Source organism: Brassica napus, chromosome C1 (assembly GCF_020379485.1).
Source record: "Brassica napus cultivar Da-Ae chromosome C1, Da-Ae, whole genome shotgun sequence".
Classification (NCBI taxonomy): Eukaryota; Viridiplantae; Streptophyta; class Magnoliopsida; order Brassicales; family Brassicaceae; genus Brassica; species Brassica napus.
Window position 1 is genome coordinate 38,380,200 of NC_063444.1, and position 14,107 is coordinate 38,394,306.

The following is a 14,107-nucleotide window of genomic DNA, read 5'->3' on the forward strand; positions in this document are numbered from 1 at the left end:
GATGATGAAGTTGCCCATTTCTTATGTGAATCCTTTTGTTCTCCTCAAACAACCTTTTCCTTGCCTTTTGATTCCACTGTCTTCTCAAGAATCTCTTGATTCTTTTCTTTACTCAAAATATTATAGTATCGTCATATAAATTGATGATCATCTCCCTTCTTTGTTTGTTATTGTCTTTAATAAAATTCGAGAAAGTTTCTCCTTCCACTCCTAACTGCAGTGTTTTTAAAACCGGACCGACTCGGTAGTTGAACCGGATTCGACCATAACCAGTTACATAGTCAGGTTGGGTCTAATAATTGGGTCGGACATGAACCAATTATATAGCTGGATTAGATCTGAGAGTTATTAAAATTATAAAAACCATAACACTATCAAAAATATATAAATCATCCATATAAACAAAAAACTAGTTTATATTTATAATTTTTATGTTTTAAATTCATTTATGTTTTAAATATGTATCATATTTACTAACATTATTTTTAAATTTATAGACTAGAAATATATTACACCAGATTATTGAATCAGGTTTGATCCGGTCGAACCATATTGAACTGTGACCCAAAAATTATCTCGTTCAGCTTCCGGTCCGGTTTTAAAAACACTGCATAGCTGTAATATAATTGAGGATTTTCTTTGGGTTTTGTTCCGACTTACCACCACAATCACTATAGCACCCAAACTGATCAAAATATATGCATTAATTAATTTTTACCATGTTTTCCCTCTAGGTCAACCCAAAGTTCGAAAGTTTTAAGAAGGTTATAAATAGGTTTCTGAGGCAACAATAAATACAACTATCTAATCCTAGATTTCTTATTTCCTCTCATTATAAGATCCATCTTTTGTAATTCTTTCTCTAGTATATTGTATTACTTTTGATTTATCTTGATTATATCTCTTCTATTCCTTTTAAACACGAATCTTCAAAGAACTATAAAAATACTTTGTATGTTCATGTCTTTTGGTGAGTAGCCTTTTGAGTTTTTGGGCTGGGTAGATTAAGGTGGCTATGTGTTAGAATATGATGCTTAGGGTTTAGTTTACAATAATAATTGTTTGATTGATGTGTTAATTGCACTTGATTTCTCTTAATCTAAATGTTAAATACTTTCATGTTTGAAATATGTTTGATATAATGGTCGAATGAATCAATTATTTAATTAAGTGTCTAGTATATTTAGCAAATGTAAATTGATTTTAAGATGTTTAGTGGTTATTAAGATTTAAGAGTAATGCATTTTAACTTGTGATTGACCAATGGAAATTTGTATTAACTTCATGATAGAGGATAAAATTAAATTAGTGATTTTATACCTAAAAATTAAAAATGGTTGATTGTGTTAGCATCATATGATAGTATTTGATCACCCAAGTGAATACCATAAACACTAATGTTTGTAATTCTTGCATTTTTGTTGGTTTAACTTTTGATTAACTTTTTGGTTAATTTTTAGAGTTGTTTGTCATCAATAATTTCCTTCTATTTTTCTAGTAAGTTACTTACTTTTTGTTGAACAATATTGTTTTAATGAAAAAAATTAGTTCCTTTTTATGTATTATTTAATGTGTTTTAAGTAGTTTATATTTGGATACATGTGTCGTCAGTATAAATGTATTTGAAGTGTAAAATGATAAAATAACATCAATGTATTTAGAAATATTAAGAAAAATTAAGATAAACTTCACTATGAATAAAAACACACTATACAATCTATTCTTTATATTTATATAAACTTTATATACAATAATTATTAATTTATGGCTATATGAGAACTATATATATTTACATAAAGTTTTTTGAAAACAACTATTGCATTGTGTCATATTTTACATTGGCCCAACTTGAAACTGAATTTTTTATTAATTTATTATATTTATTAATTTATCAAGTATTAATTAATGGAATTTCTACTGTATTTGTTTTAACATAAAGACTTTTTTTTTTCAACCAAATGATTTATTAAACTTAAAATGGGTTTGAGACCCAGAGAGCTTGTTTGGCTACAGAGTCAGCCATAACATTAAACGGTCTAGAAATAAACTTAAACACAATTGACTTAAATGATCGAGACCGAAGTTAGATATCTCGTAAAACACCATAGATCTCCAGCTTCATGTCGCTCTTGTTGATTGTGTTGATAAGAAATTGTGAATCAGAGAGGATCATGATGGAGTCTACACCACGAGAAAGGGCAAAGTTTATTCACACTAAAAATAACGCAGTTGCTAAAAAAAACTTTAAAACGCCGACCGACCTGAAGTGTGATTCGTAAAAGCTTTCTGATTTCTGGAAATCACGCATTAAATCAAAGCTTTTGTAAAGTTTAGATGAAAATGATAAATAATCGTTTTGGAAAGATCTTGATTAAAGATTTAACATCTCCCAAATTTATGAGTCATATGATATAGCCATTATTTTGTTTAACAAAAGCAATAGGAAATACGTATGGTAGAAAGCTTCTGTTTATATGAATTGAATAAATAAGTTTTTATTATTGTAAATATATATTTTATTTAGAGTATTTCTAGTGTAGTTATGTGTGAATTTATTTGAAAGAATTGATTGAAATGCAAATTTTGAAATAAATTGTTCCATTTTATATGTTTATAACTATTTTTAATAAATTATTATTTTGTAATTATGTTTGTGAATGAACATGTTGAAGAATAAATTGATAATTCTATAGAGATAGTTACTTGTTAAGTGTCTAGATTGCAAATAATTTCAAATCTAAAATTCCTTTATTTTGAAACTAAAATCTTTCATTAATCGATGAAAATTTGGTCTGATCTTCTTCTGTTTCTTTTTCTTTGTCTTCTCTGGCTCAATCCGTCCCGCATATGACATGTTTTCAATCGGACCGATAAGAATCATCTTTGAAACATACTGAATAATAAACCGACTCATTAACAATCAGACATGATTGGCATGTTCCGCCACACAGCACAAGCTGGAGAAGCAGAGCTCTGGAGATAGCGGAGAACCGTACAGAGCCAGAATTAATTTTAATATAGGGTTAACATATTATGTGTTTTAAAAACATGAAGCGAAAACTGCAAGATGGTGACGACTAACATAGTGTTGCAAATATAATCTGCAAAATTCACATAAGCATTTGACCAAAACAATTTACAGAAGCATGAATACATATTCTATGGTGGTTCGTCAAAACATTAAGAATATATACCATCGGACTCACGACTAAGACATTAATGTATTTTATTTAAAAAATATCTTAGGTAATGTATAAAATAATAATCATAACTTTGTATATTTAGATGGATGCGTTGACCAATTTTAACCAGACATAAAATTTGGTTGATATAATAAGACTATGCTATAACCTTTGGTTGTATATATATATATAGGTTAAATCTAACTAATAGGTCCAAATAATTTTACAATAACTTTTTTAAAATGATTTCTTTTTAATAGTATAGATTTTAATTAACTGTAATACTATTAACTAGTACTAGATTTGACCTGTGCAATTACACGGGTGATTGTTTTCCCATTTATATATGTAGAAATCTTATGTTATACCATCAGTGGCAAATATATGTACATCAAACATCTTTTAAAATGTTTATATGAATTTTTTAAACACCAGAATGATATAGTTTACATGTTTATCATTTAATTAATTGTTTTTAACTATCACATGTATTTATAGCTGCTTATTATATATTTTGTAGTACTTATTAGATTTGCATTTGATTACAACTTAAAAGATTAACTAATTTGGATTTTTTTTATGTAACTATATATCGTTTAAATATCATATCAAAAATTATAAGTAATAAAAAATTAATGAGTTTAGTAAAATTTGCATCTTATGAAAATTTTACAATATTTAAATACACTAATTTCAAAACATTTTGTATTAATTATTTATATTATTAAAACATTTAGTATTAAATTTGATAAAAAATTAGTATTAATTATATTACAATTTAAATTAGGCATTAGATGTTGAACCGAACCAATCCTGCCAAACCAAAATTTTGGTGAGAAGCTCCTTTCGTTTCGACAGGTTTAAAAAAAAAATTAGTTTTTGGTTCAGTTCAGTAATCAATTAGTTTCAGTAAATTACGTGAAATTACCCAAGTCGTACAAAATTTTTAACCGAAATATAATCAAAACTAAAAACGTTTGTTTAGTTTCGGTGAAAAAATTTGGAACGATTCGAATGTTTTCCGGTTTAATTTGGAAAGATTTTGGTCGAAACTAACTACTCGAATTCTAAACTACCGAGCCGAGTACCCGAACCCGCAAGCCTAATTTAAATCAAACATATTATTATCTTATTAAATTGAGCTTAACATAAATATACAAAACATCTTACCTATTAAAACATTACATAGATCATATAAATGGGCCAATATATTTGAAAGCTATAACTCAAATGTATATGATATTGGGTATATGTATTGTGCATGTACCGATCATGGTTTTATATATGGATCTATTTGAATTTTAGAAGTATGGTTTAGGTGAGTCTTAGTAAAGAACGAATATAGTCCGGTTGAATATCTTATAAGAATATGATAATTTGTTCCCAAAGTTTGAGTATGTTAATACATGTTTATAACGTTCAAAACTTGGTTTATGTGAATATAATTGTTTAACACATAAGAATATGGTAAATTATTCCCATTATTAATCTGACCCGATTTGGTCAGAATTTAATCAAGGGTTAGTGAAATATTTAAATACAGTTCGCTAGTTAAGGGGGAAATAATATTTTTTTAGATTAATTTGAAAAGATTCTTAGTTAATATATATATTTTTTTTGTCATCGATTCTTGGTTAATAATGAGACATAAATGAAATGTTTTTCGATTAATGACTTCTAGGAATGATCCATTTTTAAAAAGATTATTGTGACTTCTATTTTAATAAAATAGATTAGTAAATATTCTGAAGCAGAAAAAAAAAACAATTATGGAAGAAAACATCAAAGTTAAAAAAGACTTCAAGGCTAAAAAAACAATAATAGCAACAAGATACTATAGTTTACAAATGGTTCAGCCCATTAAATATGCTATTTTGTTAGAAGTAGTCGCCCAGAATGTACGACCCAAAATATGGCCATTCAATGGGTGAGATTAAAGGCGAGTCTCCAGGTCCGTTTGGTTTTTTGCACTGCGACCGTATCTTAGAATCCTATATCGGGGTTTTGGAGATCTTCGTGATCCGATCTTTTTCGTCTAAATAATTAATTATCTGATTTAATTAGACTCGTAACTATCCGGATATTAAGTATCCCGATATACGAAATCTTTTAGATTTTTGACCGGATATCCGATTCAATTCGTAAAGTAATAAAATTAAAAATTAATTAAAATCCTAAAATAATATAAAAATAATATTTTATTACAAAAGTAAAAATTTATTTACCTTTTAAAATCCTAATAACTAATATAATAAATATAAATACTGTAAAACCTATACAGAATATAACATATATATTATATATAATTCTTTAAATATATGTATATGTATGCATACGGATATCCGCTCCTAAAAATATTAGTATTTGTGATTTTCTTTGTTTTCTTGCGGATATTGCATATTAGTATTTGCTTTGATTCGTAAAATTATATATATTCAGATTTTTCGGTTCGAATCGGAATAATAACGAATCGACCAAAATTTACGGATATTTTGTCTAGTCCTACTTATAAGTTTATATCAAAACCAAACTGAACATAATCTTTGTACGCTGCATGTCTACTGAATATTGATATTCTGTAGTCTGCAGTTTCCCATTATATTTAAGCTTGTAAAACTTCTTAAAATTTTACACCGGCAAAAGATGACAGTTGATACGGGCCATACGGCATGGCTACACCCGGCTACAGGAATAGGTTCGAGTCTCCACATCTGTCAATGCATTACTAGTTTAGACATTTTGACTTTAAACAGTTAAACATTTAGCAAAAAAAAAAAAACAGTTAAACAAAAAGAATTAAAATAATAATATTGTACCTTTAAGAATCTCATTTTGGAGCTTGACTGACGAAGTTGTTCTAATAGCATGATTATTGGGGGTTCTTAATGTTTTATTTAAGAACCGGCTCTTAGCTTTTTTTAGTTAAAAGTTAAGAGACAGATTCTTATATTCCGCTAAGGACCTCAGACCCCTCGATAATCATGCTACATAGCCGTAAAGCTGTTAAGTTGAAAGTTTAACTGTTCAAGCGATTGGCCCGTTTTGAATTTGGTATTTTTGTCCACCATTACCTGGTTACTACATCATAACTATCCTTTTCTCTAATCTCATATTGCTAGTTGCAATTATAAGATATGATCTTGAGCAGGCAACTGTTTTGATCCCGAAAAAAGGCAGCAACATAAAGACATTATATGACATTTGCAAAAGATAGATGTCTAAAACAAGAATTTGTAAGAACATATATTAGTAAAAGCATTTGAAATTTGTTCCTAATCTCGTAGAGTATTTGAATCAATGTATTCAACTGATATATATGTACTGGCTTCAGGTCCCTCGAATGGCTAGATCCGAATGTGTTATTGAGCTAATATCATTCTAATCCTAAAGCCCATACTGGGGCACACCTTCCAATGTCCAAGTTTCAATATAAAATCCAGTTATATATGATCAGTTTATCTGTTTATAGTGACGTAGTTTCCGGCCACGTCCAAGTAGCTTCTTGATTTAATCAACGACCAGTGCTAACACTCTCTTTTGTCCGTTTTCTCCTAAAAACTTCAATATCGTATTACATCTTCCCATATATCGGATGCGATGGTTTGGAATATCAATGTCATTAATTTTCTTTTTCTAGTAATTTGGTTTTGGGGTGGAAGTTGACCTAAATGAGTTAGATATGTGTATCTAGTAAAAATGCATTCATATAATTAACCAAATGCCAGAAAAGAGTTAGATACAATTTTTTTTTTTTGCTAAATTATAAATATCATAGATGAATAAAAGAAAGTACAAAGAATAATCTTAAGTCTGAACCATCTTAGCAAAAAAAAAACAAACGGGTCACAATTTTAAACTTACAAAATGTAAGATCTAACTTATCTCAGCCACATAACTATGAGTTGGATACAATTTTAGAAACATTAGATTAAAAATATCAGACTAAAATTACAGTATAAAGTTAGATACAAATTTATTTTAACAATTAACCAAATGCCAGAAAAGGGCAACATCCAAATTGAAATTCTCTACTAGGCTAAGGTTATTTTATAATTTCTCTACCGGTACATTTGAGGAAAAAATAAATATTATTTTGGTTTATATACGTGGATGGGCTACAATAACAAAAAAAAAGAGGAAATTACAAAATAAGAAAAATGAAAAAGTATAGAAGTTAAGACTAAAAAGAGCAACGAAACCGACAGAAACAAATTGGAAAGATAGGATTGCCAAGCAACTTTTTTTCTCTCTTTATTTGCTCTAACTTCTCTCTACAAGAGCCGCTTCATCAAAGTTGTCTGTCGGTGGCCGGTGGCTCTTGAGCTAAATGTTACAAATATGTCTGCAAATATTTTTAACATTTTCAAACTAATGTAATGTATTGTACATTTAAATCATACCCCACAAACTAATGTATTGTACGCATAAGTGGGACCCTAAAATTTGATTGAAAATTAAGGAGTCTGAGGCTTGTATTTTTTTCTTACAACGGTAGGCACGGGTTTGGCTGCTGCATGCTATGAACGTATTGAGCATGATTAAAGGACCGGGGATGGAGAAAGGTTACTATCACAGTTTTCAAAATTAAAAAATAAAAAATAATGAACAATTAAGAAAGAGGAAAGATAAATGTTTTTAACTAACAACTTAAAAGAAAAAAAAAACTAACAACTTAAAAAACCTGTTTCTGAACGACATACATATATGGCAGAAAACAATTGGAGTTCTTAAATAAATTATTATAATAATATCTTTTTTTCTTACAAACTTTTATGAGTTTTTTTGTTGGAGTTCTAAATTTTAATATATATATATATATATATATGTATATATTATATATACGTATGTAATTGTGGGATCCATTAGTTTACGGAAACCCCAACCAAAAATTTATTGAAAAATAAAAGTTTAGAAAATTTTGGATTAAATTTTCTATAAAATAATGGATCCCACAATTACATACGCATATATAATATATACATATACATATATACAAATATATGAAAGTTTAAAATCCCAATGGATATAACCTCCGTTGAAAGTTTTTTTAAGTTCTGAACCACGTGAACAATTTATTTTTTTGGGTTTTAATACAGTGTGGAACTCTGACCGCGAAGTTTCTTAAAACATGAAAAATTAAAAACTTTGGGTTTGGTTTCCATAAAATAATGAACTCTATAATAACATATGCATATAATATATATATATATACACACAGATATATATGAAAGTTTAAAACTCATAGAACTCCATTTGAAGTGCTCTCGAGTTCTGAATTACGTTGCACGGAATCGTAGCGGAATCGTCCACGGAGCTACGATTCCCGCTCCGGAACCGGAAGTGAAAACAGAATCGCTCAAAATCGCTTGGAATCGCATGGGAATCACGATTCTTAAAAAGAGGTATTTAGAATCGTAATAGAAACGCACGTTTCAGAGTTGGAAGCGAACTCAGTGTTGACCGGAAGCGTACGGAGATCTCAACACAGAGAAGTAAGTGCAGTTTCACGAACGTAAATATGTATGGCCCAATTGGAGTATTCATTTAACACAATTAAAATTCTAATTGCACACATATTTAATTTATTAACTTTCTTTAAGCCTAATAAAAATCCCCTAAACTATATTTGCGAAATGATTTATACACACGTCGCCACTTCAATCATTCTCGCTGAAAAAAATGACATGACACTTAAAATAAATAACATGGTTTTAGAAAATAGAGACATGACATCATATTAATTGTGAGATGTAAAAGTTCCTTATAAAAATTTAATTTTTTTTGCAGGGATTTTAAATATGGTAATAAAATAACTCATATATCATCATTAATGTCAATTTTCCATATAAATATTTATTTATGGTAAACTATTAAATATATTAATAATTCATATATCACAATTAAAATAATAATATATATGTATATATTTATCTCACATTAATAAAAATAAACTAAATAAAGTAACACTAATCCAAAAAAAATTAATAGTTAAATATTTAAACATTATTTAAATTTTTCTGTTCATCTTCATCGTTTAAATTAACAAAAAGATTTTTCAATTTAACTAAAACAAACAAAGTCTCAAATTTATTAGAATTTATATTTATATGTATATATATATATATATATATGTATATATGTACATATATGTATATATTTAAAATTAGATGGGAAGATATTTATATATATATATATATATATATATAAAATAAATAATCATTAAACACAATAATATAATTAAAACTATTTTTATAAAATCTAATTTTATCTTTATTAAAATTTAAATAAAATCAAATTTAATTAGTTATACCAAATAAAAAAAATAAGATTACAAAAATACATTTATGATTTTTCATAACAATTGAAATTAAAATATAAATTAATAATGTTGAAATATAAATTAAAATTTTTCTTTTAAAATAAAAGATGTTATGCTAAAAATTACTATTTAATGGCGCAGAAAAACTTCTAGTACCTAATTATTTATCACATAATACGAACTTTATCTTTTTGAGAAACATTTAATATGAATGTTTATCCGTAGCCATCTGATTTTTTTTCTAGCTCGTTAACTTACGTAACTCAATTTTTTTTTAATACTCTAGTCACATTGTTTTTCAATATCTAGTTTTCTTATTTTGTGTATAAATTCTTATTTATATTATATATATTATATTATACACGCTTCTATAATGTACCTGCTTCCTAATTTTTTTTAAAAATTCGATTCTATGCTTCTAAATGATTTATTTTTGACGTACCCGCTTCCGATTCCATACAACATAGGTTCTGAACCAAGTGAACAATTTACTTTTTTGGGTTTTAATAGTGTGTGGAACTATGACCGCGAGTACCACGTGTCATAAAGAGAATATTAAAGAAATTATCTTTTATGGCTGTTATCGGTGTTCTCGTTTCATGAAACTGCTTCGTTCGAAGTTTTCCGTTGCCACGTTTTAAGATAATTTGATCGTCTGTCAAACTGTAGTTTCTACACGTTCTAACAAACTTCCCACCGTGAATTCTCCGGAAAAATACGATAGATTATTATTATTAATTTTGTTTACCAATTCGATTATTAAGCCTCCAAATATTATATTTAGAGACCATTAACTAAATCAGTCATAGATAATGTGATAAATTTCCATCCGTAAAGTTGCATGCATCAGGTTTTAATCTCCTACATTTTAGACCATTAACGCCAATCCTGGATTACGTGAGACACTTTAATTATGTTTTATAAGTTTAGTTAACACTAAAAATATGGAATAATAACCCTTAATTATCTAATAACAACCATGTTTCTCTCGCAGAAAGCAGAGGGAGGCGAGAATGAGCATGTATTGAGGATATACACCCAAGATATTCCCATATATTTTACTTGTAATCTATTATGTTAATATTCTTTTAATATCGGTGTACATACCGTAGGACATTAGGTCATCTAGCGTGTATATATACTTCTGGTCTTTGACCTTGATCAATACAAGAAACTCTTCTACATACCTTCTAGTTTCTTGACATGGTATCAGAGCTTTAAACACAAATACTTAGCTTTGATCTTTTGAAATTTTTCATTCTCTTCTCTTTGACTCGAAACTATGGGAAGCAACGACTATGGAAAGCAACGACGGCGATGACGTCACCAAAGAATCTGGCGTGAAAACTTCCTCTTTGCAGTCTCGCGTCGAGGTTCGACGGCGTACAATATCACCATATGACCTATCGTCCAGCGACAATCCAGAATCGGTGATATCTCAACCCTTACTCAAAGGCCCCAATTACAATGAGTGGACTATTAATTTGTGGATGGCACTTAAGGCAAGAAAGAAGTTTGGTTTTGTTGATGGTTCGATCTCACAGACACATCAAGACTCTGATGATCTAGATGATTGGTGGACCAACAACTCTTTAGTCTTGTCTTGGATTAAAACGACTATTACTGAATCAGTCCGTTCTAATCTCTCCCACCTTGAGATCGCAAGCGACTACTGGGATCATATACGTAGGAGATACTCCGTTAACAATGGACAGAGGGTTCAACGTATTAAGGCGGAGCTTGCGACTTGCAGACAACATGGACGGTCCATTGAAGCATATTATGGGAAACTGATGCAACTCTGGACAGCGTTAGCGGAGCATCGTAATACAAAGAACTGCGGCTGCTCTATCGGTATCGACCTTGAGAAAGAAAGGGCAGAGGATAAGCTTTATGAGTTCCTTAAAGGACTCGAAGAATCACTTCACAGTTCAGTTAAGTCTAATCTTCTTTCCCGTGATCCTCTCCCGTCACTTGACGTTGCATACAGTGCTCTTCTTCAAGATGAGGATTCTAAACATACGACTCGAACTCTAGATGAGAAGATTGAAACGATGGCTCATGCGGTTCGTAAGAACCAGAGCTTTGGGTCTTCTTCATCTTCTAGCGCTGCTTACGTTTCCAAAGAGGAAAGAATGAAACTTGTGTGCACTAGCTGTGGTCGCAAAGGTCACATTGCATCGAACTGCTTCCGTACTCTTGGATATCCCGACTGGTGGGGTGACAGACCTCGTGGACGTTCTACATCAGGTACTGGTACTGGACGTGGATCTTCCTCAGCATCTACTCGTCCACCATCTACTGACCCTGCTCGAGCGAATGCAGTCTCTCATGGCCCTCCTCTGCAACATTCCTCTAATACGATCACTTCCTCCGATCGGATTGGTCTTACTGGTCTTAACGACGAACAATGGAAAACACTAGTGACCATGTTGAATGAGCGTAAGACACCACCTAATACGCTAAGCGGTATGTCTCTTACCTTTTCTTGGATAATTGATTCAGGGGCTACGAACCATATGACCGGTTCACTCGCCTCTCTTACTGACATACGAGATACAATCTCGTTGCCTGTCAAATTACCTGATGGCAGAATTACACTTGCAACACAGCAAGGAACCGCAGTCTTGAGCTCTAATCTTACGATTCAGAATGTGTTGTTCGTAAACGGACTTCACTGTCATTTAATCTCCGTGTCTCAGTTAGCACGACTGAAAAAGTTTATTTTTCAGATTACTGATAAACTTGGACTGATTCAGGACCGCATTACGAAGACGCTGATTGGAGTGGCTGAGCAGTCGGAAGGTCTTTATTTTCTGCGAGGGATGGAGTTTGCAGGCGCAATTCATCAAGACAAGTCTGTGACCTCCAATGTTTGGCACCATCGCTTAGGACATCCCTCTTCTAAAGTGTTGGATTTTTTACCTATTTCAGTTTCTATTGATAGTGTTTCTCGAAATAAGGTGTGTGAGACTTGTATCCGCGCCAAACAGACAAGATGTCCTTTTCCTATAAGTTCTAATAAAACTAAAGCTTTATTTGAGATGGTACATTGTGATTTGTGGGGGCCTTATAGAACTCCAGCGAGATCTGGCGCTCGATACTTTCTCACTCTCGTCAATGATTATTCGCGCAGTGTCTGGCTCTACTTATTGCCGACTAAAACTGATGTCTCCAAGACTATTCGACACTTCATATCTATGGTTCACAATCAGTTTCATACGGACATACAGAAACTTTGCAGCGATAATGGAACTGAATTCATGTGTATGGCACAATATTTTCGAGACAAAGGAATTATGCATGAGACATCCTGTGCAGGAACGCCTCAGCAGAATGGTCGAGCTGAAAGAAAGCATCGGCACATTTTAAATGTCGCAAGGGCTCTACGCTTTCAAGCTTCTCTTCCGATTACTTATTGGGGAGAATGTATCATGGCTGCTGCCTATCTAATTAATAGGACCCCGACCCCTTTACTCAATGGTAAGACACCATATGAGTTACTTTACAACAGACCGCCTCCGTTGAGTCATCTTCGTGTCTTTGGCTCTCTGTGTTACGCACACAACCAGCATCATAAGGGAGACAAATTTGCTTCTCGAAGAATTAAAGGAGTGTTTCTAGGCTACCCTCACGGACAGAAAGGATGGCGTATTCTTAACCCTGACACTGAGAAATTTTTTACAAGTAGAGATGTTGTTTTATGTGAATCGGAATTTCCTTATGCAACGAATTCCTCGGCTCCTGCATCTTCTGTTGAAACTCCAGTTCTACTAGAAGTCTCACCTGCTCCGGAGGAACTGATACTTCCTACTGTCTCTGTCTCTCCATCCGTACCTGATATAGTTCATGATTCCTCTATTCCCATGTCACCAGAGGTTACTTCGGATTCTGAGCCTACATCGGAACCTGCAATTGACCTTGGCTCCATGACTGAGCCTTTATCTCCACCGACTGACTCGGGCGACACCGACACACCTACTACGGCTATAGAGACACCTACTACGGCTATAGAGACACCTGAGCCCTTATCTCCGACTTCACATGTCTCTTTACCACCGACTGCAACAGAGATTGCTCCTACTACGGTTCTTCCAATACAAGAACTTGGACGTGGTCTTCGAATCAGGAATATACCTTCTAAGCTCCAAGACTACGTTCTGCAAACTATTTTACCAGTTGCTGCTTCTTGTACGAAAACTCCTTACGCACTTGAGTTTTACGTTGATTGCTCGCGATTATCAGAGAGTCATCGACACTTTCTTGCTGCTATCTCCTCCTTGATAGAACCAACCTCTTACCGACAAGCCATTCTTGATGAGCTATGGAGAGATTCAATTCAAGATGAATACTTTGCTCTTGAAGATAACAATATGTGGATTGTTGTTGACTTACCCCCAGAGAAACATGCTCTCAGCTGCAAATGGGTTTTCAAATTTAAATTTCGCGCTGATGGTACTCTAGAACGTCGAAAATCACGGCTAGTCGTCTGTGGGAACAGTCAGGTTGAAGGTGAAGACTACGAAGAAACATTTGCACCTGTTGCAAAGATGACAACAGTGCGTACTTTTCTTCAAATCGCTGCGTTTCGAAACTGAGAAGTTCA